Raw genomic sequence first — 7909 nt, forward strand, 5'->3', positions numbered from 1 at the left:
AGATAGATTTAAAAGACAGACCGTCACACTCGAGTGCAATTGGTGTCTGACCTGGGAACCTACCAGACCTCTCCTGACCATGTCGTCAGTCTGGCAAGAAACGCCTACTCATTAGGTTGTTGAAAACTCTTCGACAGCCTGCAACTTGTATCGCCCATTATGAATGACAGATTCAGATGGATTCAGTTGAACCTTCCGTCAAAACCTAATTCGTAAGCAGAATGAGTGATGTATCGCGATATCTTGAATATCCTACCAACTGAAATGTGAGGCAGCCTGGTGCAGCACATGCAGCTGAAGAATATCATAAACGAGAGATTCAGTTACGTTCCAGGTGTGTCACCTGTCAAAACCAAATTGTTATACAAACAGGTGTAGTTCGCAACTAACGTTGCTTTCCCGCCAATAATGCACACAGGAGCGGTAGATTTGCCGGGTTTAAGTCGTTCGATTTGTCCGAAAACTGTATCACTTGTCTTAATGACCGTATGGCTATACTCGGTAGACACGAAATATAGTGGACGAGCTTGCTGTACTAACGAATACACGATTAATCTTGTTTACGCCGCTGGTTTGCGGTAAATACTTGGGAAAGGCGCCGCACATCTGCTTCAAAGTGTTCCAAATCTCACGACAGTCTTGGTTCCAAGTAGCGTTTGCACGTATATTTCATTCGAGTGTCTGATCATTATTTTATATGTTCCTTCAACCTCTCGATGATTATCTACCTGCTATTCTAGAAAGTACTTTCTGAGAGGAGACGAGAAGTTACCGGTTCCCGCATAAATTGTCCGCAAGGCAATAAAGGTAGAAACGAGCACCAGTTGTCCACTCGAAACAGATGGTAACCACCCATCTACCATATAACTAAACGGCCAACTTTCCAGCTGGACTATAATTCCCTGCGCTGCAGCGATCCAGACAAGTTATCCATCCTTCCAAGTAACGAATTCACTTCAGGGGGAGATCATGGCTAGGTTATGATGCTAGAGAGCTGCCAACACTATGTTTGATTTCACATCGAAGTCGTTTTATGCACACGCGTAAAACACTCGGTACTCCCTAAAAGTTCTAACGTAACCACTGAGAACAAAGACTCATTAGCCTGTTCGGTACAGATTACTGTATGAACAATATTCGCACTCCACTAAGATTTAGACAGCATCTTTCATTTTTCAATATCATGGCGTTTGATTTTCAGTCCCCGTGGCCTGATGTCACCAATTCAGTAAACAATGTCACAATTTTGGACATACACTCCGACCGTAGGTTGCATTTCAAATGTGAATTTGTAAAGATGGAAATTTCGCTCAGCATCAGATTCGTTTGCTCTCAACAAACACTTCGGGTGGTGTTTTCAGATCCGAATTTCGATTCTACTGAATTAATGAGCTGGAAGGGGACCAATCACCGGGATTTACTCTGAAACATTCTCCCTAATGTTGTTTGTTTTCTTTACACGTGTGTCTTATGTTGTGTTGTGTTGTGCTGTGTTGTTCGAATAGGTAGAGCTTTAGTAGGCGGAAAACATTTTGGTTCCAACAACGCTTTCGAAACAAATGATACGCCGTTTAAGCTGTTTCCCCCATCAAATGACAAAGCTGTACAAGCAGTGGCAGAAACAATCAGCTTTCAAATTTGGCGGATTGTTTTTTCTTTGATCCTTTTTGGGGTGGGGGTGGTAACATTATTGCGCTCCCAGTGTTTCGCCAAAATAATGATTGTTTGGTTGTTGGTCTGTTCTCCGAGTTTGGCGTTTGGTTGCAAACGTNATCACCAATCGAGGTGACATCGTCAGTGCAGGTTTGAGTGGGCCTTCCGGTGACTTCCGGTGTAGGTGACTAAAACAAATGCGCACAGACACGTGACCGAAAAAAAGCAAGTATTACAATTAGCATCATTTGCATTCCATTTCAAAATTGCTTGAGATAATTTATCTTAAGTTGTGGTAAGTTAGTTTAATTAACTAAGATTTATCCAGATAAACAATACAGTATGCTGAGAAACGGCGAATTTATTTCTTAGTTTAAGCTTAAACCTCGCTAGTTTAACTACCCCTCCATGAAGGAAGCTAAATTTGCTTCACGATGTTACCTGTGAGAATTCCATGTTTGAAAACAGTTCAACATCCTGTTGTGTTACACGTAGCTTACTCAGCCTCTCAGTGGAGCTTAATAGCAGAAAATCCGGTATCTTTGCCCTTGTTGGTTCGAGTTCCTACCCGGTCGCCAGTAGATGTTTTGCAATCACTTGTTTCACCTATTCGGCACACTTTTAAAGGCAAACATGGTCATAGGATGGCTGCGATCACACAGTGTACGGAAGTGGTAGGTTGATCCACATAATTTACCCTGAGTAATATAGTATAGTGTGGTTCCGCCACCCTGGCCTGTGTGATCATCATGTGACCCAGGTTTTAGTTTTTATGTTGCGAGACAGTCAGGGTATCATGATTTGTCCCTCAACACTCCAAGACTTCGGAAATTAAACCTTCAAGGGATCCATCTAAGAATACAAATGGGTGTTTCTATCTTTTGCACAGCAAGCACTAATCACCTCCAGGCAGCGATCGGTCTTTCCTGGCCCAGTCGGTTTTCCCTTTTTGGAGGAACTGTTTGTCAATCAATTCTAATCTATCCATCACAACGAATCCGTCACAACGAAAATGAATATCTTTGGGAAGAGGCCAGATATTCAGACTTAAGGTCAAATTTCCGATTAGTTTGTAAAATCCCGTTTAGTAATAGGGACCAAACGGACGCTTTGCAGTTCCCCTGGCTGACTCGCGACACCTTTGTCTCCTCGCTCTAGTAAACAGTAATAAGAGTACTGATAACTCAATGAGCAAAGTCCGGCAGTGGTCGGAATCTTGGTCTCCTCTTTGCATGCAGAGCCAGACATGGTGAATTCACTGCACAATGAGTGAGCTATTCGAATTTTATATTGAAAATGTCGGATCCAAACAAATCTCAGTCATGCGAAGAATTTGGTCCGGTAGAAAGGCCAGGCACGCAAAGGCATGGTTAACGGGCTCTAGTTTGATCAAAAGCCACCCAGTTCGAATTCCTCAAATAACGCAACTCATCTTTGAGCACACTTTCCGAAGATAAAAATCCTAAAACCGTTGGATAAAGTAGCGCGTGACTGGAAACATCAGTGTCTGGAAACATCACAAACAAAAGATTCAGCTGGGTTCCAGGCGAGTCTCTCGAAAAACCGAATTAGTTTGCAAATGAGTGTATTTAGCTGATAGCGTGGGACAGATTTTTCTAAGCGTAGTGGGTGAGCTATTGTGCATTAATTTTGGCGGACTTTTTTAAATGAACCCGAGTTTTTCTGATCACTAATCCTACCACGAAGGAGGTAGTTTAGCCGTCAAGAAATCTCACCATTCCTCATGAAGGAAAAAGGCACAGGTCGCTGAGATCCAGCGGTTGCCAGACGGAATCGGATGCCGCTATCTACGAATAGCTTCACATGGGTCGCGCTCTTGTGGACCTGAGAAAAACTTTCGAAGACTCTGGTGAATTATACCAGTTTTGCCACGGTTTTTCGTTGCAGTGAGGAGGTGTGACTCATTCCAGCAATCAAGAATGTTCCGCTTTGTTGTTTAAATCACGAGTACCCTAGCTCTTTTACAACGTCTGAAAGCCTCAGATTCACCCTTTTCCGAGAGGGATGATTTTGAGTTAAAGCAACTAATTTTCACCTATGCAGTTGGCCGCAGTAAGATGGGAATCGAAATAAGAGCATTCGAATACTTCCCTCACAGGCCAACAACTCTCTCATATATGCCGCCTCAATCCAGTCACTAAAACCTTCACAATTGGCCGCCATATTTCAAACTCAATCTCCACTTCGATTGAGGGAATACGATGAAATTTTCTGAAAAAAGACGACTCGTGTAAAAGAGGTTTGTACTTGTCAACATCTGGAGCTATTTCCAGCTGAATTCACTTCACTCTCATCAATTCTCACTGGCCTACCGCCGGAAATAATGAAGACTCGAACCTGCTTGAGACAATTCGCCGAAGATCGGCGACCGTGAACCAATCACAGCTCTTGGGAATCATGCGGATAATAGATAATCACACCTGTTAATTTAGTAACTCAGCAATTACTGGCCTGTCGATCTAGGGACCTATACAATGCAGACCTACGTATTGTCCAAATCAAACCAGGGGCTTTCTTTAGTGGCGCTGAGGACTAACATTCATGTTGTTCTGAATGAAAAGCCACGAACCTAGTGATCGAAAGTTCCGTAGCTCCAACACAAACACAGCATCTCGCCTGCTCTTGTCTAGGCTTGAGCAATTAGGCATGCTTTCGGCACTCGTGCTGTTTTCGAGTGTGACGGCAGATATGCTGTCGGCTGAAGGATTATTAGTTATATTATTTCTTTTGTACTATAAATTCCGTCGAACGACTCCCTGTTAAATCCTGTTCATTCATCGTTTTGTCACTAAAGCTGTACTCAGCAATCACAGCTGCATCCCCATGAAAATTCGTCCTTACACTACTTTATTCAGTCATTCCGCGATTTCCAGAAACCATCGTTGCATGGGATTTATTGAAGGCCGAGTACTACACACTGCTCCCTCAGTTTGTTCAAATACCGTAGTTTCTAACGTTGAGATAGACGAAACGTTTTATGAGAGAAATGACGTTCTGCTCCACCAACAATATACCATCAATTTTCAGCTTTCGTGCTTCGCTGCCGTAAAACCACAATTTGTTCGAAAGTTCTATTGTGAAGAAAGAAAAGCAAAATCAGACTGGGAAGGGAAGTACTGCTAACCAATCACCATCATTCCGAGGTTCCAAACCTCCAGACACCCCATTCACGTAATCTGAAAAGAAACTTATAACATGAACGTCACTGATATTGATTAGCAGCCATACAGTGCAGTTTCTTTAACCAGACGCAGTAAAGATCGCACGGTCCCGATCCTGGAAAGCGAGACGCACCAACAGCGTCCAGACTTTTCGCAATCTTTCATGCACCCCTGTTAGGCAAGTTCCGTAGCTCCAACACAAACACAGCAACCAACAGCGTCCAGACTTTTCGCAATCCTTCATGCACCCGTGTTAGGCCAAAGGTCGGCTAACTCTCTGCTTCCGCCACTCCGACTTGGTCACGGAAAACGGCAGTCTTTTCGCCAAACAATGGTTTGGTATGTACAATACATGGCCTGAGCAATCCAGCTACTGTCCTAGGCACATTATTCGATAGAAGTCTCCGTTGCGAAACCCAGCATTTGCCGTCAAATTGCCTCTTTGAGGGTCCGTCGATACCAGCCTGAGAAAGGTAATGGTTAGCGATGTTTTGAAGATGGCTCAGTTTCGCTGCTCTGAGGCGCCACGCCTCATACCCATAAAATAAAGTAGTCCGTATTTTAGCCTGATACACACGTCCCTGCAAAGTAGTAACGCCCTTGGGGGAGGTCAAACCAAAGCTTGTCTGTCAAGTTGCCTTGTATTGCTGCCATGGCATTCTCCTGCAACCCTGTCGCATCACATCGAAACTCGCTCAAACTTAAGTCCATGTTACTCACAAGGTAATTCCAGTGCCGCTATCAGCATATGAGTGAATGCAAATAGAACAAACCCTCGGACCGGTCACATATCCAATCCCAAAACAATCTCTTGCCGCAAGATGGATGACCGCTTACTGTATTTTCATTTGAGGTTCGCTGACAAAAGCGGCAAAGTTGGAAGAGTGGATATCATGTGCATTTTTTCACAGCATCTCCGGACTAGTCTTATGAGACCTGGAGTGGCATGTGGTGTGTAGAGAGGGACTGAATACCTGGATGTCAAGTCAAGTACTAATAAGAATGATCTTCTGATTGAACTCATTGTGTTCGTTGTCATTCCTCTTGTTAATATTGCCGAATGTAGAACAAAGTGTTAACTTTCCTTCATATAACGTGTGAAACTGATCAGAGAATTTTGGCTTTTCATCATGTTTCTTCATGACTCCGGAATGACAGGCATCTCTATTTCGTCTTATAGTAAACATGGATGCAGGAAAACCTATGAGAAACCAGTAACCGACGGATGGCAAAGTTATGTTACTTCGGCGGTTCGGTTCGTGCGGGTTCAACATGAGGAAGGCTCCACATCGTGATGGACAGCGTGGTTGGGTATGCCGTGGATGGTACGGTCACAACGTAAAACGGTCATGGTTAATCAGGAGCGTTCAAATAATGCTTACATTTTGGAAATTTGTCGAAGTATTAGGCTCAATTCGGAACTGAAAGAAAGGCTAGTTTAATGCAATTTCAAGAAGTGAGTAGGTTAGTTTTTCCACGAAGCGAAATAGGGCATAAAACAACGGAACGGCCAAATAACAGGATAGCAAAGTAACTAAGCGTCCAGTTGGTCATCATAGGAACGCCGCCGGAAGAAATTTTTTAGAAGCCATTGCAGTATCCTTTGTCACCTCGTTCGATTCGCCTGACTTTCGATCGCTGTGTTCATTGACATCATCACTCAAAAACATAGTTATCTAGTAGGCTTAGGTAGGGAAGTCTAGACAGACTGGTCATTCGATCGATACACTGGGCTGCCATTCGAAACATCGGGCAGGCATGAAGTCAATCACATCCCAGGGACATCAAGCCACCCCGGAGTGTCACCTATTTACTCCCTGGAATCGATGTTGTGCTATTCAGCTATTCACTGGATTTCCTGTTATCGTTCCCAACATAGACCTTCTTGTGATTAATGAATCTGACGACTTTTTCCCAGTTTTATGTGTTATGAATCCGGCAGTTGTAAACTGATAACACGACTGCTGGTTTCCGCTCATTTCTTGATCCTGTGATCAAGTATTTGTGGGACCTATTATGTACATGATCAGGGAAGTTTGCGTGAATCTGTTCATCAGGGTGACTACTGGCCTGTACTCACAATATCAATGAATGTACACTCTTATCGGTGAAGTGCGTGTTCCCATTTCTGAACAAAGCCGGGACACTGAGCATGTATGCTTCACCTTGGTCGAATTGTCTGAGTATTGTGAAAATGAGTGTAAAATCAAGATTTCCTTTTGTATGTAAGACCTGCCTATACCAAGAAGCCAAGGAGCTCTGTACTGCTGTTTCATCGCTATTAGGTGTTATTAGCAGCGTGCATCTAGAAAGTCTCTAGATTGATTCGAACTCGCAACTCCAGTGTCGTAGTTTAACACTGAATCGCCGGGTGACAAACGGCTGCTCGGCTCTGGGGTTGCCTCCCACGCGTACGGACTGCCTAATCCTGTTTAACACTAAATTCCTTGACTAAATATTCCATGGGACGTCCAGAAATTTAATAATCTTGGCATTTAGGTTGTTTTGGTGACAGACGAAAAGAAATTGGTCCGGAGTTCCACCCCAACTGAATATCGCCTAATGTTTCATTTGGTACGATGTTCGTGGTACCGCGATACACTGCTGTATGGACGTAACACGTTCTCATAAGGTTGTTGAGAATTCTTCGACAGTACATTCAGTTAAAGCGGACCATTATAAACGAGAGATTCAGCTGGATTAAGTTGGGTATTCAGTCAAGACCAAATTGGTGTGCAAATGTTAGCATTCATCAAAATTTGTCCAGTTTGGGCTCAGATAGTAGATGAGCTTGACGTAAATTCGGTGGGTTCGCCTGCCCGATCATCCCCAATGATGGCTGTCGAAAAGATTTCAGCAATCTTGTGAGTAGTGAGTTACGTCTAGCGGGGGTCATTATCATATTCGAAAAGCGGCTAGACAGTTGTTTACAGCCAAAAGAAAAAGATCTTTGCGAAGGACACTCACGACAAATACCTGTTACACACAGTCCTTTTCTTGTTCGCAGAACTACCTTAAAGCGCATTTTAAATCTTTATGATGTACTACTCATAAGGTTGCTGAAAATCCGTCGA

The sequence above is a fragment of the Opisthorchis viverrini genome (genome assembly GCF_000715545.1).
Source record: "Opisthorchis viverrini unplaced genomic scaffold opera_v5_39, whole genome shotgun sequence".
Lineage (NCBI taxonomy): Eukaryota > Metazoa > Platyhelminthes > Trematoda > Opisthorchiida > Opisthorchiidae > Opisthorchis > Opisthorchis viverrini.